Below are 26508 nucleotides of genomic sequence, written 5' to 3'. Positions count from 1 at the left end.
GAGAGCCTTCTAAGGGCCCGGCCCACAGAGCTAAAACCAGACTATCTCCCTGATGTGAGAATCATTGTGCTCCAGTCTCAACGGACAATCACTATTACGTTAAGTCCTAGTTCTCTCAAACCCATGCATACAGCCATCTCACTCCAGAGCAACCCTACCTGAGTCACCCCCTTCACCTTCAGAGAGCCAGTTTGGCCAACCAGGCTATGCCTTGATCCCCTGGTGCAAACTACATCCTCCAGCCCCCATTGAGCCAATGTCCCAAAGCGGCAATGTGCATGTATGAAGTTGATTAAAGGGCTGCAGAGAGAGAGACTGCTATAATCCCCCTGCTAAATTGCAGCTTCTTTTACAAATGCTGCCAGCACCCCCTCTTGAGATCCCCATTCCACTGATGTTGTGTGACTAGAACTCCTGCGAGATGCCAAGGGGAACCTGAAGTGTCCCTACCAACCAGCTTACCCAATATGACAAAAGGAACTTGATTCACTTGACACTCCTACAAACATGAAATAATGTTAACAAAAACCTTGTGAGTAATATTGTGCACCCCAGAAACACCCCAGACATACTTCTACATTAGAACAAACCCCTATCAAAAAGGGGATAGGTGGGTGTGAAAGGTAAGCAATCCTGCCCGCAGTGGCCCCTGGTTCCTACAGCTGGACTCAGTGGTTGGAGGCAGCGATGGTGTCTTCGCAGCGAGGAGAGCAGGTTAAACAGACTGAGTCCAAACCTCGTTGCACCTTTTATTCACGTGCGGCCCAGCCACACCCATCAACACCGCTTGCAGGTGCTAGATCAACCCAACAATGAAAATGGGGCTTGGGACTTTTGGAAGAGGGTGGTCCAAGCCTCATGAAGAAGCATCATTTTAAAATAGCCTGCCATCTCGAAACATGCCCGGGTCAGATGGGGACCTCCATGAATGTCAGCGCTGCCGATTTGGGGGCAAGACCCGCGACGTACCAGTTTATGCTGGAAACCTCAACCCATGTGAACTTCCATGAATATACTCTTTAATTAACAGTGGATCACATTAACAGGATGACGTTAGCCCACCTCCAACACCAGGCAGAACTATTTATTGTCAGGAAACAAATTCACTCATATGTACCAATGCATACAGTGCAAAGAGCCTGTTTCTGGTTGTCCAGAGATTCACAATTTTCCAGAACCTCAAAGGCAAACTCGACCGAAAATTAGAAATGAAACCCAAACTTCAGCTGCTTACTGAATCTGAAGTGGATCATATTACTTTATGTATCACCTCTCAATCCATACATGTGATCTAAATCTCACTATGATCTGAAACTGGCATATTTACTACATCCCTTTGTGTTTATCTTCACAGAACGTGCATTACAGCAAAGCATCATTACATAAAGGGTGTAAATGTAGGCACAATGTGTAGGATTCTTAACTGTACTTTGCAGTGTGTTTTGTAGTACTACAAAACCTACTACAAGATGCAATTCACAAACTATGGGTGGAGTTTTATGACTTTGCCCTTCCTATCTCATTTATGTGGAGTTATCTGCCCAACTGCGGAGTTTTAGGGTGTGGAGCACTCCATATTCTTAAGTATAGGGAATGCAAACTGTAAAACGCTGCACATAGTTTGGGAATAACGAAAAATAGTAAACTTACGTTTTTTTTTGGGAACCAGGCCCAATATGCAGACCATGGGAATACTTTCCACTAACACTGTTAAAAGGGTAAGTTTCGAGGAAAACAATTGAATATGTAAACTCAATGTTTAACATGCCCCAGGGGCCAGATATACAAGAACCCCTGAATCCCCACTGTATACAAATCTGAGTCGCCCCTTTGCTGCTTTGCCTTGACAGCTGGGTTTTCAATTTTATAAACCATAACACATACATAATCAATACTTGCAGGTTGAGCCCAGAACTACAGGTTTTCTGGCTTTCCTCCTGGCAATCAAATGAAAGCAAAAGATAATTAAAAACTCTCAAAAAAGCACAGCGGTATGGTACTGGCACAACATCAAAGAACACAACATATGCAAAAAATCCTCAGATTTCCATGCTTTAATAACCATTAATAGTCTGTAGCGTATCAGCACATGTTGTGTTCTTGAAACCTGTATACATTGGACACAGTTTTGATGAAATACAAATATGTCTGCAGCAGCTACATCTGCAAACAGTAATCTGTTTATTGAAAGCCACATTGCTCATTACCAACTCACTGAATATTTGGTTGGAGGTTCTGTTCAGGGAGCCAGAGTTGTAATACAGAATTCTTGTATCTTTGGACAGAACTAATAATGATATGATCTCCAACTCCATAAATCTAAGCTGTTATGTATTTAAATGAAGGAAAATGGAGAAAATGTCTTGAAATGCTTTTTATATTTTTTCAGTTTTAGTAGCTTTTAAGATTCTAGCTAGAATTAACAGTGTGCAAAATTATAGTTCTAGCAGTAAAGTTTTGTTAAAGTGGCGAGTTTGAAACTATCGAAAGTTATGATTTATCACCATCTGAAAACTGGTGATTGTTTTCTGTCAAACACATTTTTAGCGGCAGAAGAATCCTGAGTTTTTTTTAGTGTTTCGACTTGCATAGCCTATTATTGTGAATTTGTTGTACAATAGTTTTTAAACTTTGTAAAGTTGCAGAAAAAAGAAAATCTTCACAAAGTTGACAACTATCTGCTTTGGTAAATTAGCACACTTCCGGTTCCTTATCAGACCCAGCTTCTAAAAAGGAAGTCAGTGCAGAATTTAGGGTGAACCAAGATCAAAGACTAAATAGCTTAGAATCTCAACTCTCCATTTACCATTGTGGCGACACCAGTATACAGCTAAACACTGTGGACTGGTAAGGACAAGAGGGGGAGGGGAGGAGCATGGGGGAGCAGGGGGGAGCAGAGAGAGAGAGAGAGAGAGAGAGAGAGAGAGAGAGAGAGAGAGAAACAAATCCGCATCAGCATCTCTTCCGGTTGTGGTATATAGAGACTTTATTGATGACTGACACTCCCTAGGGAAGTACTTGCAGGCATATTCAAAGAATGTCCTTGTGGGTGTTCATAGGATGAGTACACACTGGAAGTTGGGAAACCTCCCTTATGGTGAATGGCATTTGCATAGTCAGTACGTGCTGACAAAGGAGCGTGAATGATTCATATCATAGAGGAATGACATTAAAACAGCAGTTAACAAGTTGGAGAGTATTTTACCAATACACGCACCCACTGGTGCTGTTGTGATTATTGAGAAGACCAGGAGAACTTCCAAAAATCCAGGCGAAAGACCTGATACAGGATCCAGTACCCGTAGAGGTAGGAAGCAGAGGTGGAGTACAACAACAACCTGTCTTTCTATCCAGGAGGAAACAACAGAGCTATAGATTGAGAGGAAACCTAAACAAATGGAAGGGCTGATTGACCAAATAGAAGCAACAGTGAAACACCTCAGCAAAGCATAAAGTTGCAAGGTGATGCGTGACTGAATTCTTGCACAGGTAGACCAGTGCTGGAAGAAGGCGTCAAGAGTCAGGAGGTCCTTCCTTTAAGAGCAGCGATACAGTAGACCCCTAGCCGATCACCTTAAGCTCCATCTTCTAAGTCTCTATCATCTTCATGCTCCTCTCTATTGGAGAAACATGGGTTGACCCTTCCATTTCATGACAAACTCCTGGATCACGACTGCAGTTTTGAACAATTCAGACAATATAAGGATGGAGGAATTTGTGGCAAAGGAGGAGCACAGTTCTGAGTTGCCCTTTTCATAATTTACATCATTTCTACACTGGCACAACTTGGATGCTGCCCCCAAACTGCAGAGCAGTCCCAGTCTTCATCTGCTGGATACCACTCCACAATGGAAAAGCAGATTTTTGTGCCATATGCCACGGTAAGGCTCATTAGTGGTGGTTAGGTAGAACATCAAAATAAGAAACACGAGATAAAAGACATGCTACACAGTTGTTTCTTGCCAAAATGCCAAGATAGAGGTGACTCGCAGTAGGCTTAAGATATGCAAGTACATTCGACTCTGTCTCCACCATCAGTTCTTTTAAAAGTGTCACCTACCCATTCTTCTGTGCATGGCTTTCATATTGTAAGCCCTTACAAATTCCATTTGCCCATGGCTCTACACTGCTGGTATGATGACCCACCCACCAAGTCAGCCGTACACTTGACCCTCTGTTCTCCTGCCATAAGCAGCAGCTTGTATGGGCCGGTATTTTAATAATCACCTTAAAGCAGCTACACATCTGTGTAAGAAGACGGAGGGAGCCTGGTGCTCTGACTGCTCTTCCCTTAAGTGCTCGAACTACAACACTACCTTCTGTCCTTCTGTGCCTACAGAAAGCAGATTAGATCGACTTTGGTTATTTACTAAACCTTCAGGATCTCTGATGGCACCTACTTCACTAAGGAAATCTTCAAGCTAGTTAAGTCAGTATCTGACCCTGCCTGCTGAGAAGATTCCATACATCTCTCACAAGCTATTTGTGACTTTCTTTCCTCCTTTTTATAACAAAGCCAATTAGATCTGCAGTTAACTTCCTTTCAGAACTCACTTGTTTCTATTCTTACATCAATCAGGTCTCCGCTACTTTTTCCACTATCTCTGATGGTACCTGTAAAGACGGGTCTCACACGAAGTAGTGAAGAGATGATTTATTCTCAATTCAGGAATCAGTAAACCCACCAGTGCGGATGACAGAGACCCTCCAGCACCGGTCAACTCAGAACACGAAGTGAATCCTAACATTCCTCTAAGTATCTAGGTAACACAGAATGCACTTACATCAGAGTGCTGACATACAAGAATTCTAATACTAATAATAATAGTAAAAGGACACCATACAACATGTCCCCTTTTTTTTTTTTTTTTTTTTTACATAAACAAAAGCAAATAAAACTTAGAAGAAAACACACAAAAAAAAAACAAATCATTTTAAAATAAAATCTTCAAACTTCTTGGGCAATTTCACCACCCTCTTAACAGGATCCCCAGAGGAGACATTCCCAGAAATAATCTCCTCTGAAGAAGAGACATTCTGAGAATCAGTAATGGGAACAGACAAATCAGCACAAGACTTAGAATTATCATCAGATGAAGAACTAGCCATATGTGTATCAACACTAGCATGTCTAAAATTGGAACTACAAACACTTCTCTCATTGGAAATTCCTACATCCAAAAATGAATCATTAGCATCATTCACATTAAACAATTTTTCTTGTCCAGGTTTGAGAAGAACTACTGCACCCTTATTCCACCATCCCCTTTTGTGTAAAAAAAACTGCAGTTTCCGAGACCTTAACAACTTGCACAGGGGCAGAAAATCTAGAAAGACCTTTGCGTGGTAAACCTGGATTAATGATGCGTACCCAACTGCCAACACAAATGTTTTTGTGTTTAGTTCTATGTATGTCATCATGCTATATCTTATTTCTCAAGGCAGCCCCATCTAAATTGTCCTTCACCTTATCTAATGTTTTGTCAAAATCCTTATGAACCATCAACTCACAAGATGGTGACACCAATGTACAACACTCTCTTCCTCTCATCAAATAAAAAGGAGAAAATCCTGTCACTGAATGCGGCATGTTATGATACGCCCAAAGCTTCTCATCAAGAAAATTGAAAACATTCCTCTCACTCTCCAGAGCACACTGAATACCATCCTTAACAAATCTATTAGCCCTTTCCACTTGACCATTAGCTCTCGGACAATATAAAGGAGCTCTCTCAGCTCTAATGCCACACTTTTGTAAGAAAGAAACCATTCTGGACGAAGTGAACTGAACACCATTGTCAGACATAAGTACTCTTGGAAAACCTTCAACACTAAAAATCCTCTCTAAAAATTTGATCACTTCGTCAGTATTTGGGTTCTCAACAAAAGTGTGGTAAATCCATTTGGAAAAATTATCAATCAGAACAATAAGAAATCTATACTGTCTACCTAAAATATCATAGGGACCTGAAAAGTCAATGGATACCTTCTCCCAAGGTCCCTTGGGAATTTCCTGTAAACCAACAGGCTCACAAGAAACTTTACAATGCTTATCTGAACGCACACATATAGCACAAGCATCAACAAATCTTTCAACCATAGTATCCATACCAGGCCACCAGTAGTGTTGTCTAAGAACTCTCTTAGTAGCGGACACCCCATTGTGACCAAAGTGAGCTAACTCAACCAACCTAGACCTGAGACCTATGGGAGGAACCAACAAACTATGTCTGACCAGCAATCCACTCTCAATACTGAGTTCACTAGAAATGTGTGCAAAACTGTGCAAATCTGCCTCAAGATTCCTGAGAGGAGGCCATCCTTGAACAAGACACTTTTTGACCTTGTTAATCACAACATCTTCATCATAAAATTTAACCCAGTCAGCTTCAGAAATTTTTCCCTCACAACTATTTAACACATCCACCAAAGCAACTACACATTCATGATTATCAACACATGAAGTTTCATCGACTTCTTTAGCTGGCAGTCTAGACAAACAATCAGCCGTGATGTTCTTTCCTCCCGAAATATGCTCAATTTTGAAGTTAAACTCTTGTAACCTAGCAATAAGTCTTATGAGCCTGGAAGAAGCATTACCTGAGCGTACACCATCCATCATAAACACCAAGGGTTTATGATCCGTGATTAACTTAAAAGACTGTCCCCATAAAAAATTCTTGAACTTTTCTACAGCCCACACACATGCAAGCGCCTCTCTTTCAATTGTACTGTAATGTACCTCAGAACCTTTTAAAGCTCTTGAAATGAAAGAAATAGTTCTTTCTTTCCCATTTACAAACTGAGTGAAAACAGCCCCTAAGCCAATAGAACTGGCATCCACAGTTACCACAGATTCCCCATTAGGATCAAATGTCTTCAACGTAGGAGCCCTAGAAATGAGCTCTTTAACTCTAACAAAAGCTTTGTCATGCTCATCAGACCAGACAAAAGATGTCCCTTTCCTAAGCAAAAGTCTCAAAGGTTCAACAACCAAAGCATAGCCCTGTACAAACCTAGCATAATACTCTCCAAGTCCCAAGAAAGACCTCAAAGAATCCTTGTCATACGGCTTAATAGCATTGTTAAGAGCACTAATCAGATCAAGTTTAGGAGCAATGCCCTCTCCTGAAATCTTGTGTCCTAAATAATCAATTTCCTTCACAAAAAATTTGCATTTTTCTTTGCTAACCGTCATGCCTCTTTGTGCCAGTTTGGTAAGTACTTTGCCTAGAATGGAATCATGTTCTTCATGTGACTTGGCAAAGATGAGTATGTCATCCTGAAATGCTTGTACCCCAACCACATCTTGAAACAATACATCCACCAGCTTTTGAAAAACGCTAGCGGCGGAAGCTAAACCGAATGGCATTCGTAAAAACCTATAGACTCCAAAAGGAGTTACAAAAGCAGTCAAGTCTTTAGATTCCTCGTCCAACATTACTTGATGATATGCAGACTTGAGATCAATGATGGAAAAAAATTTAGCTCCATTGACAGCCATGAGCAATTCCTGAATCCTAGGAAGCGGATGACTGTCAATAATTATATTCTTATTCAGTGATCTCAAGTCAATGCATAACCTCAAGTCTCCATTTTTTTTTAATGCAATTACAATAGCCGAAATCCATTCTGAACTATCAGTGGACTCTATTATGCCCTCAGAACACAGATTATCTAAATACTCTTTGAGCTTTTGACGAACACCCAAGGGTACCATGCGTACTTTGTGCTGCACCGGCCTAGCATCTCTCTTTAACTTAATGTGATGCATAAAACCATTCACGCGACCAACTTTATCAGCAAAAACAGTGTTGAATTTTGATAGAATAAAGTCAGTATTAGAATCTTGTGTTGCAATCTGGTTAACAGAAATGCAACGTAATCTAATAGGAGTATCCGTACCTGGACAAAGCATTATTCCTAGTTTGCCCAGATCATACCACCCGACAATATTCTTGCCATTAACTGCAACATAAATCTTTGTGAAAATACATCGTCCCTGAAAATTCAATTTTTCTCAAAATAACCCAACATTTCAATATCAAAATTACCAAATGCTTTAGGGTTGACATCCGTGACACAAAGTTGTATACCTGTCCACTTTTTTTCAAATGTAGCATCAGAAAGCACAGTGATTGGAGAGCCAGAGTCAGCCATTACTTCTAAAACAACATCTCCAATTAAAACTTCTCCTAAAGGTGCTTTAAATCCAACATTAATCATATTAACATCAAAGGAAGAATCATACAATGTAATAATCATATTCTCTAACTCATTGGTCACATCATTCACAGAATTCACTGTTAAACCATTGTTTATAGTAGTGGAACCACTCCTTACATTCTTGCAAACAGTTTGGAAATGACCAACCTTATTACATTTAGTACACCTTCTTTTAATGGCAGGACATTCCAAACTATTAGCAAGATGAAACCTGGATCCACATCTAAAACAAGACGGTTTGCTAGGCTTTGACACCATGTTAGGTTTAAATATTTTTTTAGTGACTTGAACAGCACATACAGGAGTAACTGGACTCTCTTCAGAAGATAAAACTTTAGATGAACGTATGGACCTTTCAATGCCTTTGGCAATATCGATAACTTCATTTAGCGTAGGATTACGACAGGCTAACAACCTCTCTTGTATTTTTTTAGATTCACAATTAAATACAAACTGGTCCCTTATGCAAATATCTACGCTTGCCCCAAAATCACAATTTGCAGCAAGAACCCTTAACGCCGCAACATATTGTTCCACCGTTTTGTCAGCAAATTGTTTTCTCTTGTTGAAAGCATGACGTTCAATTAAAATACTAGGTTCTTCAATAAACTGTTTTTCCAATCTAGCAACAGCTTCTTTAAAAATGTCCCAAGAATCGCCAGCTCCAGCAGGTGCTGCAATAGGTGATAAATTTTCAAAAATCTCAATAGCAGCTGACCCTAAATAAGTAAAAAGCAGTGCATGTTTTCTTTCAGCAGGAAATTTCTTTCCATCAATAGCAACTATATAATTTTCAAAAGTTTTGTACCATTTTTTCCACGTTAAAGTGGGATTTCCTGGTGTACTTAAAAAAATTGCTCGTTGATTGCATATTTGGGAAGATGCCATAGTAGAAGAAAGTCAGGTAAAATTGCAATAAGCAGTAAAAGAAAAATCCTAGTAGAAATGAACTTCAAAACTGAAGAAAAAAAAAACGAGATGTATACTCAACAAGAAAACAATCCAAATTGCCAAAATAAGAATATGATGCCAATATTCATCTTAGTAGACGATGCAGTGAATAATACATGTCATGTGAAACAAGAAAAAACACATGAAAGCAGTATTATCCAATAATTCTCAAAATTCAAAATTAGTGAAGAAAAGTAAACAAAAATTACTTGGACAGTACCAGCCAATCCTTTTCACAGCATGACAATCCGTTTCTTATCATCAAACGATGTCATGTAACGAAGAAACTGGTGCTTGACTTCTGAATGAAAAGAAATCTGCCCAACTTAAAATGGCCGCCACGAACGTCACACCACGAACGTGCTTTCAAGAGGCAGTGGTTCTTGTTTTATAAGCGTGAGCAGCAGACGCACGTAATCGCCGGAACAATGGAAGCTCGAGCAGAAGAAACTCCCGTCTTCAACCGTCATTCACATCAATCCAAGGTAAACTTTACCGTTTGAAGTATTACACGACCATGAAGACTTCAGTTCTTCAATTTTAGGCTGCTTCCGTTTCAATGCCTTCAATTAATTTTCAGCTGCTTCAGTATCAATGCCTTCGTGCAATTTTCTTTATCTCTTTTAAAAAAACTTGTAAGAGAATAAAAAAAAATCGTAGTGCAGAGAGATACTCGGGTCCTTCCTTCACGGTGGGTTATCCCATCCTCGTTGTCAATGTAAAGACGGGTCTCACACGAAGTAGTGAAGAGATGATTTATTCTCAATTCAGGAATAAGTAAACCCACCAGTGCGGATGACAGAGACCCTCCAGCACCGGTCAACTCAGAACACGAAGTGAATCCTAACATTCCTCTAAGTATCTAGGTAACACAGAATGCACTTACATCAGAGTGCTGACATACAAGAATTCTAATACTAATAATAATAGTAAAAGGACACCATACAACAGTACCCCTATTACCTCATGCAAACTATTCAGCACATTCTTTCAATCAAGACACACTTGCCCACAGGACTTCCTTCATCAGGAACGGATTTCAATAGCCCAAGTATTGAATAACATATACCTTCTTATTACTATGAATAATTCTGTCCAGCAAGATTGGAAACAAGTTGGACCTGTCATGGAGGCGTGACCGACAAGATGGCCGACTAGTAGCTCTCTCTGCTGGCTCCGCTGGCCTGTTCTCTAATCCACCTTTTATCCTGATGTTACATTGTCATTCAACCCTGAAAAGATAGCCAGATCATTAGGGAGCTGAATACTGTGGACAGCGGAGCCTTTCCAAAGCCTTAATCACTTGACCGCCGTCTTCTGTCTGAACACCAAACATGGCGGCTAATGGGCTGCGGCCGAGACTGTGAAGCACTGGAGAGGCTTGTGAGGTGGAGGAAACTGCTAGGGGTGAGGCACATGTACCACCCCCCGCGGTGGCTCGAGACTGAGTGATGGTTCCGTGACGGCCCCCTCCTCCTACAGTGACATTGATCCCCAGTCAGATGCGGAGATGAGAAGCTGAAGCCTGTGCACCCTCAGATCCTGGAGTCAAAGAGCTCTCCCAGAGTCAGAAATTTAACAATGCCTATGCCAAGTGCCTCGTTGGAGCAGCAGTGCCCCCCTACACAGGCACGGGGCAGAGGTGAGTGAGTGGATGGGCAGCTTCAGCAGACCAATGAGGCAGGAAACCTTGACGGCCCTGGTTGCGGCTGGGAGCCTGACAGCATGGGATGAGCTGACACCCCAACGAGAGACTGCCCTTATTCGTTCTGGCACGACACTGCCCTGACATGCACCAGTGCTGAAGGCCCTGCACGCTTCGACCTCTGCATGATGTACAGCCGTGTTGCTGAGGTCATATGGGGCAGAAGTGGCAGTGACGGGTCCCTGATGTGAGATACAAGATAAGAGGCCCAGCCGCAATCCATCAGGTGCCAGTTGCCAAGGGGAGGGCCTGCAGGTGCTGGGGGGTGCTGGTGCATACAACTGTTGTCTGGCCTGGAGACCCACAGGAGTGCCGAAAGAGGAAATGCAGGAGGTACCACGGGCCAAATAAACAAGGGTGAGACCACCTTCCCTCCTCCTCCCGAGTAGAACTGCTCACCAGGTGAACCTGTGGAGGCACCTGGAGGGGGGGAATGCACTAGCCCCTCGCCTCCTGCACTGGGTAGGTAATAAATCCAAAAGAAGTAGTAGTCCACAGGAAGACTTTATTATCTTCAACCACCGACAGCACTTGCCAACAGGTCCGCTCTCCAATGTCTCCTCAGTCAGAATGCCAGTCTGTCATGGAATCATCAGACTCACATTCTGTCACCAGGACAACCACTGACATAGCTCAGAACACAGAAATACAAGTAAATTACAACACATCCCCTTTACCAACAACCAAAAGAATTCAAACCCCCAGAAAGCAAGATGCATGAACTAAGAAAGAAAAGCAATATACCTAGCATTTACACAAACAACTAAAATTCAAGAATACACAATAAAAGAAATAGCACTAATACAAAATATAATCTTTTAACTTTGAAGGCATGTGCCTTCGTCTATGCAACCTCCCAAAACCCTCATTTCCCTCTTCTGAAACACAACCATGAACACTGGCTGCACCCGGAACCGTGCCATCAGACTTAACCAACCTAGACATACTCCAAGTGCAGCCATTGTCCAAGGTCACAACATTTTTTTTAATTGTAATGATGACAAAAGGACCTGATAGATTAGACACCCCTTTGTGACAACGTTTCACTCTCTTCACCCAAACTTTGTCACCAACATTCCATACCCTCTTCTTCACAGACTTCTTGTCATCATAACGCACCTTGTATCTCTCCTAGTACTCAGAAAGCCTGGTTTTCCTCTCCTCCTCACATACCCCCTTGCTCACCCATTTAGGCAGCCAAACCGGATTCAACTTAGAAACTGCCAACCTCCCCCTCAAAGCTTCAAAAGGAGATTTCTGAGAAATCGCATTGGGAACCGTTCGATGAGCCCACCAGGTTTCCCTCAACACATCACTCAAAGAAGCCTTGGAATCAAGCGCCCTTTGAACACAACTCTTGACAACCCTGTTCATCCTCTCCGTGAGACCATTGGCCTGTGGAGAATATAATGCAGTTTTCTGATGAACTATCCCAAGACTTTCAAGAAAAACCTGCATCTCTTGGGAGACGAACTGCACACCATTGTCTGTAACCAGAAACCTGGGGACCCCTTCAGAAATAAAAACATCCTTAAGAAACTCAACTATTGACTTGGAATTGACCGTGGCCATACACTTGGTAATTACCCATTTTGATGTGTAATCCACCAAAAGTACAACAAACCTCTCATGAGAAGGCATTAATTCCAACGGACCCATGATGTCCAACCCCAACTTAGTCCACACTGCATCTGGCACATCCACAGGTGAAAGGGGAACCTGATTGGTCACATGAGACTTGTCATTGATAGCACATAAATGACAATCTTTAACAACAGACTCCACCATTCGATCCATTCCTGGCCACCAGTACCTTTCCCTAACACGTGCTTTCGTGAGACTTCTCCCGAGATGTCCCTCATGGGCCAGATTAACCACTTTATCCCTGAGGACACCAGGCGGAACCAATCTATCTCCCCTCATCAATTTGCCTCCACAAAAGGATAAATCATCCCTTACACTCCAAAATGGTTCCACAACAGGATTAAGATCTTTGTAACTTGGCCAGCCTTTAGCTACAATCTCTTTCAGGGAAACAAATGCCTCATCTTCAACGGCACCAGCCAACCACTCTTCCTCTGAGAGCGGATCTTCCATCACCCAATTCACATTCTCAGACTCATCATTCAGTTCTTCACCACTCGCTGGCAACCTAGACAAACAATCAGCTGACTTGTTACTCATGCCAGAAATGTAATGCACACGAAAATTAAATTCCTGCAAACCTTCACTCCATCTCTTAAGCCTAGGAGTCAAATGGTCACTGTGATGACACGAGAAAATTTGAACCAGAGGGCGATGGTCAGATTTTACTTCAAAAGGAATTCCCCATAAATAAAACTTAAAATGATGTATGGCCCAAAACACACTCAACGCCTCCCTCTCAATACAAGAATAGTTAACATCCGCATCTCTGAGAGCCCTGGAGGCAAAAGCCACAACCTTCTCTACACCATCCTCCACCTGCGAAAGTACTGCTCCCAGACCCTTGAGACTCGCATCAGTTGTAAGAATGGTTCTTAATTTCGCATCAAAATGACCCAATGTGGGCATCCTTCCAATTTCTGATTTAACTAACTCAAAAGCCCTTCCACACTCAGGTGTCCAGACAAAATGCACCCCTTTCTTTAGTAAAACTCTAATTGGTTCAACCACACTGGCAAACCCTCTCACAAATTTGGAGTAAAACTCCGCCATGCCCAGAAAAGACCTAACCTGCTCCTTATCCTGTGGTGCAGGGGCCATCACAATACTCTCTGCCAACTTAAGTTTGGGTTGTATACCCTCTCCAGAAATAACGTGTCCCAGATATGTCACAGATTTCAACCCTATACGACACTTGTCTCTTTTAGGAGTGAGCCCTCTTTCCCTCAACTTGCACAACACAGATCTCAAAACCCTTTCATGCTCACTCTCACACTTCCCATAAGCTAAAATATCGTCTTGGAAAAACAAGACATTAGAAAGATCTCCAAGTACCATCTTCATAATTCTTTGGAAACAAGCTGCGGCTGAAGCCAGCCCAAAAGACATCCTCAAAAACTGGTAAGCCCCCAAAGGAGTAACAAAAGATGTTAGATGCCTGGAACTCTTGTGAAGTTTAACTTGATGATACGCGGAGGACAAATCCAACACGCTAAAAACCTTGGCCCCCTTTAACAAACTGATGCATTCAGAAATGTTAGGAAGGGGTTGTCGATCTACCCAGATCCACTCATTTAATCCGCGCAAGTCCACACACATTCTCACCGCTGTTCCCCCATCCTTGGGTGCCAAAACCACTGGGGCCAGCCACTCTGACGCCTCAATCTCCTCAATCACCTTCAAATCCAGCAATCTTTTAAGTTCCTTCTTCAATGGTTCCATCATTAAATTTGGCACCCTACGTACCTTATGTACACAAGGCTTAGCCGAACTCTTCAAAATAATCCGATGTTCAAAACCATTTAAACAACCAAGATTATCCGAAAACACTTCCGGGAAGTCTTTGACATATTTCTCATTACTAACCTCATCATCAATCTTTGAAATTCTCCCATTCAACCTCTCACACAATTCATCCATCAACATTACTTGATCTCTCGGGTCACTGGCATTGGGATTTAAAATTATACCCAAATCACGTTGATGCCTCCACCCCAACAGATTGTCTCCCCTCACAGCAACATAAACTTTCCCCGTTATTACCCTCTGTTTAAATCCAATCTTAGCAGTTACATATCCAACAATGTCCACACGGGAACCACCATAACTAAAAGGAGCAATATCCGGAGGTTGTAACATCACGCTATCCAACCCAACCACCTCATCCCAAATTTTGTTCCCAATCAGCGTGAAAGGCGAGCCAGAGTCAGCCATGACCGTGAAGTTGTTGTCATCAACAGAAATGTCACAAAAAGGCATGGTGACCCTTCCCGAATCCACCTTGTCTCCTACTTCTGAAATGTTGGATATAACTAAAGTACGAATCATATCAGAAGGACTTTCTACATTATGACTCTTCTTAGATGATTTGCAAACCCGGGCATAGTGCCCCTTGATACCACAGTTTAAACATATCGAGTCTCTGGCATAACAGTTAGGAAAACTTGAGGAATGTGAAAAGCTTCCACATCTATAACAGCGTACCCTCCTAAAGTCATTGCTATTCTTCTCCCTATCAAAAACACGCTGTTGTCGAGGATCACGCTCATTTTTTTGTTGGATGTCTTTGTCTTTACCACTAGCAACATGTGACTGTGTGTTCTTCATAGTGTTTTTATTCCTCGATCCCAACGACACTTTAGCAATCCCCTCAGGGAAATCAGTCTCATCATCACACTCTACCATGGAGTGAACACTACCTTGACCTCTCTTTGTACTGTCATTATGAGCTAGGTTACCATCCTCTTTGTCTTTTCTAATTTCTTTCACCCAGGAGGAAGTGTTTTCAACACCTTCCACTATTGCGATTGCTTCAGTCAGTGAGGGATTTTTAGACAGTAACTTCCCTTGTACCCTTGAACTATTTGTGCACCGTACAAGTTGATCTCTTACCAAGGAGTCTGACAATTCGCCAAAGTCACAGGTGCGTGCTAACGTCTTTAAGGAAGCAATATAAGTTCCAACTCGTTCTGTAGGACCCTGAATCCTTGTGAAAAATCTATGACGTTCCAAAACCACATTTATGCGCGGTCCAAAATAACTCTCTAACATTGTCATGGACATTTCATAGACATCTGATGGTTCTCCATCTCCACTACCAATAGTTAGAGGATCCATGCTGTCGTAGGTGTTCCTGCCTTCAACACCTAAATTGTGTAATAATATAGCTTGTTTCCGTACAGCAGAGAATTTTTCTCCCCCAATTGCCACCAAATAGGAATCAAATAGGTTCCGCCACCTCTTCCAAGGAAGAAGGGGGTTGGGACATGCTGGTCGAAGTGGCCATATTTCAATTAATGTCCAATTTAAATGAAATAACCAAAAAAAAAAACAAAAATCCAGGTAACTGTCTCACCTCAAAGTTTCCTTGCTATTACGATATCGGTATGTGAAGTGATTTGGAAATTCCTTTGAGAAAACGCAGGTTATGAAGAATTACCCAATCCAAAATGGCCGTCACGCTCACTGACGCAAGGCAAGAAAAATAGCCCAATCTAAGATGGCCGCCACGCTTGATGACGCTTCACCCCACGTAACGTGAGCGTCAATGTCACAACGTTAGAACTCAAGACTGAGTCAGAGAACGAAGGACGAGACGCGTGCGAAGAGGGGTTGCCATGGAGTCAGCAGCGCGCAGAGATGGCCGCGTGAGACGTTTGAAAGTAAGCAACGTTTGAAGGCAAGCAACGTTTACTTACACTTTTCAAGTCCGAAGAAAAATCCGTTTGTAATCCAAATTTCGCTGAAATTACATCGTAGTTGTGTAGATCATCGTAGTTGTGTAGATCAGTCCAATGAGTAGCCAATAAATATTAAGATAATTCGTTAAATCCAAAGTTAGACCAAAACATTAATCCATCCAGCGTAGGTTCGCAGGGGAATCGGTGGTTGCGGCTTGTCCCCAATCAAGCAACTCGTCGCCAGTAATAAATCCAAAAGAAGTAGTAGTCCACAGGAAGACTTTATTATCTTCAACCACCGACAGCACTTGCCAACAGGTCCGCTCTCCAGTGTCTCCTCAGTCAGAATGCCAGTCTGTCATGGAATCATCAGACTCACATTCTGTCACCAGGACAACCACTGACATAGCTCAGAACACAGAAATACAAGTAAATTACAACAGTAGTCCCTACTTCCCATGAAGAATTGTGGGTAATAATACAGCAGTCCTAGGGAAATAGATGCTGACTAGGGGCCTCCCAAGCACTGTAAGTGGGGCAGGAGCAGCGTAGCCCCTTGCCGCCTACAGGACATTGGAGAAAAACAGGCGACCCAGGCATAGACATTTGACCGCGCCGGAACAGCAGACCACAGAACCTATCCCCCATACAAGGCCCGACAGAGAGGCATGTCAGCACACTACTTGGGGAGGGGGTGCCACAGAACTACGGAGGGACTGTGGAAGCTTGGGGACCCAGATGCATGAGCCGAGGAGGTGTTGTGGACTCCCCCCTTGGAGCTCCTTGCAATACACAAAGAAGATAGACAGTGGAGGTACCTACGCGGCAAAGCTCCCATGTGAGCCATCGTTCAGCTGCCACTCCACACTCAATCACTATGGACATGGACAAAGACTCATGACCATCAGAACAAGGGAAAATGGACCGGTATACGAGGGTATTGGACCCCCAAACTGAACCAGAGGTGGAGACACCACGCATGCATGATAACGCAATGCTCCTGCAGGCCATTCAATCTTCCAGAGAGGAGCTAGAGGGGAAAATAAGCGAAGTCCATTCCGAAGTCACCTCACTTCTCCAAGCTCTATGCAACATCTCGGAAGAGTCACCCAGGCAGAAAGCCGAATATCAGAGGTGGAAGACACAACCCATACCCTCTACAAAGAGGTCACGGAACTCACAACCACCCTGAAAGACGAATCCTGAAGTGTGGATTATGCCGAAAATCACGCACGTGCAAATAACCTGTGCTTTGTGGGTTTTCCAGAAGGTATCGAGGGCTCCAACACGGGGAGTTTTCTGTAAAAATGTCTGAGATACTCCCTTCCTATGGTGCAATTGTCGTCTTCCTTCGTTATTCAACAAGCCCACAAGATGTCCAAAGATGTCCAATGTAAATTCGCCGACAGGAGCACCCCCATGGCCGTTGATCGCCCGTTTTCGGAAACTACTCCAGGAAACATGGCTCATTAGGGAGATCAGACACACCAATTCTACAATCATGGTATTCCCCGACTACTCCAGTATACTACAAAAACAATGGTGAACTTCTGACTGTTAAAATGAAACTGCGGTCTCTTCACATTCAATATATGTTGCTTTTCCCGGTGAAACTTAAGGTCATCTTCGAAATGAAAACGTTCTTCTTCAAGATGCCGGAAGAGGAATAGACCTGGATAGAGGAACTCCCCCCCGGGCCTGAGATAAGTCCCACCAGAAGAATACCGCCATGTCACGCAAGGAGGGACCCAACCTAAACTCAGAGAATGGGGAGGGGCCGCCACAGTGGTATCACAAGCACAAAGTGCCTTGGCAGTCCCCTTCTGGTGAAGCGGCGCCCCTCCAGGTCTGGCCATTCCTCTGACACAGAGGGAGAACTTTCTCCGATGCTTGAAAAAAGAAAAACAAGCTAAACACCGGAGAGTCGTCACATCAGAACTGACAGATCACAAACACTCATCAGAATCCGACAGAAACCACCCTTTACTAAAGGCGAATACCAGCCTGGAGGCAGATCTCCTAGACCTGGCCCCTCCAGATCCTGATTTGATGATACCATGAGATGAAGGTGACGACTGACTGGGGGGACGGGCCTGGCAGAGAGCTGGAGGACAGTGAGTCGGCATAATATGCTTTCCAAAGGCGTTTAGACACACCCAAAAGGGGGCTTTGCACTGAACTTTTGTTTAAGTGTCCTTCCCCCAGGACTACGACTAGTTGGTCAGTTCACAACTGGGGTTTCTGAGTTACAGGGTGGGAGTTTGAATTGGGAGGGGGTGGGGTTAAGACCTCTCAGGCATAACCTGCACCACAGTTGTCATGTTGACAGTTGGGGTGAAGTGAGCGGGCAGTGGGAGATGGTGGGGATGGGGGAAGCTGGGTAAATTCCTTGGGTTCAGAGATGGGAAAGGGGGGAAAGGTTCTGTTTACATGTTGATTGGAGTGGTAGCAAACACAGAAATAGAGGCAGTGTTCATGATATAAGGTAGCCCCCCACTGCCACACATCACAGATGAGCAGGGCTGACACACAAGGTCAAAAGGGTTATTTGCTGATGACGTGGAATGCCAATAGGCTGAGAAACAAGATAAAAGGGGCAAGGTTGCTACGAATTTTAGGAGATTTAAACGAGATGTGGTCCTATTGCAGGAGATACACCTACATGGCTCACAGTGTGGGTACCAGGGCAGAGGGCCATACAAGACTTTAGCACAAGCAGGCTTTACCACAGGCTCCAGAAGAGTGGCCATTCTAATTAAGAGGACACCCCTTCACAATAGACAAATTGTGGATTGACCCCAATGTACCAAATTTAGCTGTAAAAGAGATGTGGGGATGTAGGGACATCACCCTAGTTAGCATCTATGCCCCTCCTATACTCCAATGACAGGCACTGGATAAGGTGGCCCAGATACTGGCTCCTCTATGCATATCATGGAGGGGAGACTTTAACGACATAGTAGCCCCACGCCTAGACCGCACAAGTAAGACCCTGGGGTGATGGGGCGCCAATCCACTGGCAAGGTTCCTGACAACCTTGGGATTGATAGACTTGTGGTGCTGCCACCATCCTGATGATCGTACGTACTAATATTTCTCGGGCACCCACAAAGTATTCTCCAGGCTAGATTATATCCTGGCCGACAGAAAAGGTAGTAGAGATAGAGAGGGTAGACTACATGGCAAGGTGTCAATCGGACCACACACCCCTCTGGCTTACAGTGGGGGCAAGATCCTGTTGGCCCAAGGTGGGATGGAGGCTAATTGCATGGGAGTTAAAAGATGAGACAGATGCTTGCAAAATTAAGGTTGATACAGAGCTATTCTTTAAGGAAAATAAGGATTCGGTGCAGTCTGACATCACATTGTGAGAGGCAAACAAAACTGTACTCAGGGACAGGGCACACAATATCATTGCACACAAGAGGAAGAAAGAGTTCCGAGAGATAGAGGCCTTGGAAGAAAAACTGTTGAACCTAGAGGAGAGCCTTAGAACAGAAAAAGAACCCTTTATCATGCAGAAAATCTCAATTATCCGGAGAGGATATCAGACATTGGCACACCACCTGTATGATGCAGGTGATAAAGCTGGGAGACTACTGGCATGGCTGCCAGGAAGGAGGTAGAGGTGCGGTGGATACATACTACACAGACTGACAGTGGAGATATGTATAGTTTGGCGCAGGAGATTGCCAATGCGTTTGCACAATATTACGCTGACTTCTATAAGGCCCGTACACTTGCCGACAAGCCCCAGATTAGTGACTCTCTAGGTGAGGTGACAACTCCCACCCTGACAACCGATGACTTATTAACGCTAGAGGAAGAACTTACCCCATAAGAAGTAGAGGCCACGATAGGCAAGCAGAAACCAGGGAAACCCTGGGTCCAAATGGAATACTGCCAGAGCTCTTCAAGAGAAATATGAAAATACTGGGCCCTTACCTACTCAAAATGTTTGTGGAGTCTAAATTGGAGGGCGTGCTCCCCCTGGATCTCCAATGCGCCACCATAGTGGTGATTCACAAATCAGGGTTCCTACCGTCCAACTTCACTATTAAACATCGAAATGAAACTCTTGGCCACAGTCCCAGCCACACGACTACTGGCCATGATAACCTCCCTTATCCACAATGACCAGTAGGCGTTTATGCTAAAGAGATCAACACGATTCAATGTCTGTAGGCTCTATAATTGGCTAGATACAGTAAGAGATAGAGGGGACCCTAGACACCAAGAAGGCATTCAATGCTGTCCATTGGCCCTTCATGCGGCAAGCCCTATTGGAATTCGGGCTCGAACCATAGTTCTTGGCATGGATAGAGCTGCTGTACACAGACCCAGTCGCTGAGTATGGATGAATGCAGCGATGTCTGCGGATTACCACATCGGAAAGGGCACGAGGCAGGGATGCCCCCTGTATACCTTATTAATTGCCCTCACTCTGGAACCACTGGCTTGTATGGTTTCAAGCACACTCTGACAATTTTGGTTTTAGAGACAGACTGGTGGTGTTAGAGGACGAAGAAATCTCACTTTATGCTGATGACATTCTCTTGTCTGTCACTCATCCGAACACAACTACCCTGGGTGTGTTTTGAATATTTGAAAACTATGGTGCCCATGCAGCTTATAAGATTAATTGGGATAAATCGAGCCTATACCCGATAAATGGACATCTAGACATGCAAAATCTCCCAAGACATCTGCTTTTTAACAGTGAGGGGTTCAAATACTTAGGCCTATATGTGACCAGGAATGTTGAGGTTAGTCTTGAATGTAATAGCCAGAGAATACTACCGGAGTTCCATGGTGACATAGTAAGATGGAGATCATTGCTAACACTTCTAGGAAGGGCCACCATGTATAAGATGGTTAAATTGCCAAAACTCCTTTATAGCCTCCAAAAAAAATACCATTAAATCAGGAGGACATTTTTACAGTAGAGAGAGAGAAGTCTGAGCGCTCCTAGGGAACGGGAGACATCTGAGAGTGGCACTACGGACACTTCAGAGAAATCGGTATAATGGGAGCATTGCACATCCAGACATAGGGTCATAGGGTTGTGGACCAGGGTCAAAACGGACTCGATAATTCTCGCCTCGGTACCTACTCTAACCAGGAACACACTCGGCAACTCTGGGCATTAGCTTGCCTCATCTCCACAACGGCCCCCCACATTCGCCGGGGATGCCTGGTTTCACCTTGGAGATACCCAGGAGGGACCATCTCACAGGGATAGCCAGGACGGGTTCCCCAGCGGTCTACAGCGCCACGACGCCTCAGGGCAGCAGTGCGCTTTACAAGACACATACATTACATTACATTACATTACATTACATTACATACTACCTAGAGGAGAGACTGCTCCAAGGGGAAAAAGTGGTCTCATGGACCTATAAGACACTAATTACCAATATGCCAGACTCACTGACGAGTATGACTGAACGGCCCCCATTTCCACAACCGCTGTGAAGCGTGAGAGAGATTGGTGGAATATATGGTCCTCATTATGCGATGACTCTGATTCTAATAATGATTTATTGTGATACTGTCTATTTGATCGAATGTGCTTCCACTCCTACGTATTCAAGATTCTTGATGCATTGTTCAGCATTGTATATTGTTTGCAAGAAAATATCAATAAAAACATTTTTTAAACAAAATGTTTTACTTGTCATGTTTTAAAAAAAAACCTCACAACGGATCCAGCAGTTATGAGTAACTTAAACAAAAGAAAATCTAAAGAAATACATTTATAATCAACTTCCTCTAATCCCACACCATCCTGCCTTCCTTTTCAATCAGTTGTTTGTACATTGCATAGCTTGGCATCTGCCCATGTGTCTATCCTGGATGAGCTCAGACTGCTGGAGACCAGGGCTGCTTACTGTTCTTGTCCTACTGAAAATAAATGTATCTTTTTGAATGGTAGAACAAGACAGCTTGCCATTCTGCCTTGGCATAGTTGGCATCCAAAAGAATGCATTGGCCTGGATTGCTCATCATCTGTGAACTTGGTTCAATCAATGTATCTCCATGCCTTTTAATTTTGCAGCAAAAATGCTTCTTGTGAGATTCCTCATGGCTCCTTCCTCAGCCCCACCTTTTTCAGTGTATGTTGTTTTCCCCTAGCCCTACTCATTCATTCGCTTGGCATCTCTTCTAATGCTTATGCTGACAACACTCCAAACCTCATCTGATTGGATGATGCTTCAACTGGTGCTTACAGGAACTTTCAAGACTGTCCCACAGTGGCGGTGTCCTGAATAAGCTACTCACCTTAAAAACAATTGACAAGACGGAAATCCTCATTGTAGACAAGGGCGCTTCTGTGTCTTCCTAAATTGTGGCTGTCTGGCCTGCCCTCCACCCTAATATCTGAGGTTAAGATTTCAGGGCCTGTTATACAAAGGACTTTTGTGTTTCCACGCCCTGTGAATCACAAAATCACAGGCGTGACTACTGCAGAAGATTTTTACGATGAACCAAAGCCCTCCCAAGCAGCACCAGGATATACATGGAAGTGTTAGTGCACCTTAGAAATACAAATGATATTGCAAAAATGTTCTGACTTGTAAAAGAGTTTTTGATATCCTTTCTGAATCAAATGAGATGTGAAAGGGGTGTCTCCTATTTGCATTTGAGAAAGGTATATATAAATGGTTTGTAACCTCAACTGCATTAGCGACACAGCAGTGAGTTACCAAACTCCCAGTTGGGTGATAACTGATTGGGAGTCATATTGGTGACCGCTCAAATGGAAATATGTGTTTTTAAAAGTAGCAACTGCCTGTTAAATATACAAGGGCAACTTTTTGAAAATATATTTATTGTTTGGGAATAGATATGCAGGAATGGAGGTCTGCTGTCCTTGCAGAACTTCACCCCTACATTTGCAGCTAATCACAAGAGGCTGCAATCTGAAACCTTCCTAATTTATTTTATTAGGCAGGCCATTGGTCTAATCTCTGCAAATGGACAATTTGTGATACCACCTATTAGTACAAGGATTGCATCGCAAATTTAAAACTGGTCAATGTGCAAACTGTACAATCTGTTTACTGGATGGATTTGCATAAGTAACGCCCTATGGCTTTTTTGGTGGTTCTTTCCATTTATCTATCCAGAGCAGTAATATCTATTCTTGGTATTTTCTTTCATCTTTGCCTCCTGTTCAAAATTACCCTTCTACTTCCACTGTCAAGCCTTCAGAAAGCGGCAAAGGCAACTATCATTTCGCACCTCAACTTATTAATTCGACTTATCTATGCCTTCCTATTTACTCACTCGCCAGATGGATAAGGATTCATTACACTGCAGTCCAGCTCATCTTCCTTCGTCTCCTTCAAACTCTCATCTTAGTTCATGACTTTGCCACACTGCATCATCAATTTACATTTTACCTCTATGTTCCCTCACACCCTTCTAGCACACCACCATGACATTTTGACTCTTGACCCGTCCAAGAATCACCACTCATGCCCCTCGGGTCTGGAAATGATTATCACTCAGCATTGTCATCATTGATGACCATCTCACTTTCTACAAGTCTTTAAAATCAATTTCTACTAGATGAGAACATAGTCTTTTAAATATTCTAAACCAACAATCACCTAGTGCCCAGATGTTGTTGTGAGCCGCAGAACACTTTTCAAGCTTGCTAGAATAGAATGCTATTTGCATAATTTGTATTCTCCCACCATGAACCACTCTTGATACCTCCTATTAGGACCTCTCTCTGCCATATTTAGATTTTAGGAATGAAGACAGTAAAAAAACCTAGTACAATATTGCGTAAGAGCTGTAAGGTTCTACAATTAGACACATGACGTTATGCAAAGTGATCTGTAAGCACTATTATACCTCTATATGGCACAGAAAACCAATGCTAAATGTCCATTGCTATCAACAAAGTGTCATAAATACACAAAGGTCAGTAGACTGATGAAGTTGGTACCAAATTGTTCTTAGCCATTTCCATGCTCACTACCATCCCATATTTTGTTATTCTAACTTAATGATAAAAAAGAAATCCTCAGTTACAAGGTCTCAAAGACTGAAGTACAGAAATTGAAGCTCCTTCATCCAACAAAAAATCTGATTGACCATGGGTAATTAACATCAAAGCAAGCTCGTTGCACAGTGTAGAAATACACTGCCTGACAGAAAAGTACTTAAGCTGCAGTTCCAATCATAAACCAAGTTCCAGAACTTACACTGAATCACAGCCGACCTAGACCTGAAATAGAGAAACATATACTAATGGCCTCTACGAAATGAATAAGGCCGAAAGAGAATTTTTCAAAGACCTGATGGGACAGAGGTGTCATGTCACAGGAATATCGATCTTTATTAAATCCACCAGCCCAATAATCCCCAAGAATCATAAATGTGCAGCATATACAGTACAGAAAAAACCTACATCTTGCATCCCTACCAAACTGAGATGCTGGTAACAGGGAAGAGTTGTACTAGGAGGGAGAGACACAACTATAAGCAAGCAAGAATGCATTGATCTCTCCAGTGCTGAAAAATGATATTTATACGACTTTCCAGTATCCGAATGACCCCACCTTATGCAGCTCCTCCTTTTTCAAAGACAACAACAGAAAAAAAAATTACTTTGTATTCTGCAGGACCAGAGGAGAATTATGTCTGAAAAGGGGTTGACTACACAGCACCATAGTCACTGCAGAACCAGACTGGAATAAATGAAAAAAACATTTTGGGACATTTTGGTAAACTATCTGGGTGATATTTGAGACATTAAATGAGGGGCGAGAAATAATTTTGAAATAAATTCCCTACTCAATCTGGAACTAAGTTTGAAATACTGCAGTAAATATCAAATCAATCACTGTTAGGTACCATAGTAGAGGAAGAACAAATTGTTTTAGTTAATATTGGGAAAAGGGCAGGCTAACATCACTAGTATACACCAAGTTCCTTCCATAAGAAGAAAAAAACACTAGAAAATAAAATTGATAGCTACAGAAACTTCAGAACTACGAATGCAGATGAAATTGGATTTTTACAATTTAAAAAATTAAGCATTAGAATGGCTATAACAGAACTATCAATAAGAGCTCCTCATGCTTCGAGATCTGAAAATTCCTAAGAGATTTACTAAAAGTTATACATTTAAAGTTGGCACTTGATCAACCAGAGGCACCAGATTTGGTCGACTTGTAGACCTATAGTGTCCTCTTGAGGAGAAGAAGGTCTATCATGCATTAAAGAGTGCAGCTGGAATAAACATCCACAATAACACCAATAGTCTTACTGGGACACCTAGACGAAGATAATATTTATTCTACTAGGTCATTGTCAGGTAGGCTATTCACACAACTACTAGTAGCTGCCGCCTGACCACTGCAAATAAGAAAAAGACTTCTTCACCAACCACATCACTGTGATAGTGCATATTTTGGAATATATGTGCAAAGGAGAAATCACACTTATGATCTAGAATAAAATTAGCAAACTAAAAAAAAAGTAGGGGCAGTTCTGCACACGTCACGCAGAGGAGAGGATGTAGCTTTAAGGCTAGAGCGGGTGACCTCAAAGCTGGGGAACCGGGTTCGAGTCTCGTCAACGATGCTCAACATCCTGTGATTCTGGGCAAATCACTTAATCTCCCTGTGCCTCACAAAAATGAATGTGTCCATGTGTAATGAAACTGGTGCTCTTGTAAATCGCTCTGATACCTGATATCTATGGGTCGAGTTTGTACTATATAAAACTCTAAATAATAAAAAAAAAGATACAGGCCATAGCTATGTCATTCACCTACAAGTGTACCTGAAACCAAAAATATGCACACCTTGGACTCTCCTTGAATGCATGAAGACCCAAGGTATTAGTTGGCCAGGATTGGTGTAGGCTTCAACAACCACTAATGTATGAATTCCATGTTATTTGGTGTTACAGAGTTGCAGGAAAGTAAGAGATTGAAATTTTTTTTCCAAAATATCTGGAGGGATGGTACTGCATAGCCATGTGCTATCTTTTTGTACTTTCCATTTGCTAAGAATGTGAATGTAGAGTTGATTCTCACTGATCTCATACTCTGTAAAACCTAAATAAAGTTGTTAAAGTAAATGATTGGATCATCGTAGAAAACAAACGAAAGATAGAACCCAATACAGGCTGTGATGAAACTAAAGGTTTGAGGGAAACAGATCAGAGTTTCATTAAATAGCAAAGGCATTATAGCCTGAGGTAAAAAAAAGTATGGTTAAAGCATAACATAAAAAGCAGCATTTCAATTCATGCTGCATTCTCTCACAAACTCTAAAG

General features: G+C 42.6%; 1 protein-coding gene across 4 annotated transcripts in view; it reads right to left on the bottom strand.

The window, feature by feature from the left end:
* Nucleotides 1-26508, bottom strand: part of AUTS2 (activator of transcription and developmental regulator AUTS2) — a 2674869-nt gene that overhangs the window by 1787747 nt on the left and 860614 nt on the right. The gene's annotated exons all lie outside the window — the stretch shown is intronic.

This window comes from Triturus cristatus, chromosome 3_2, assembly GCF_964204655.1.
Source record: "Triturus cristatus chromosome 3_2, aTriCri1.1, whole genome shotgun sequence".
In the NCBI taxonomy this organism is placed as follows: domain Eukaryota; kingdom Metazoa; phylum Chordata; class Amphibia; order Caudata; family Salamandridae; genus Triturus; species Triturus cristatus.
This window is presented reverse-complemented; position numbering and strand designations above follow the sequence as displayed.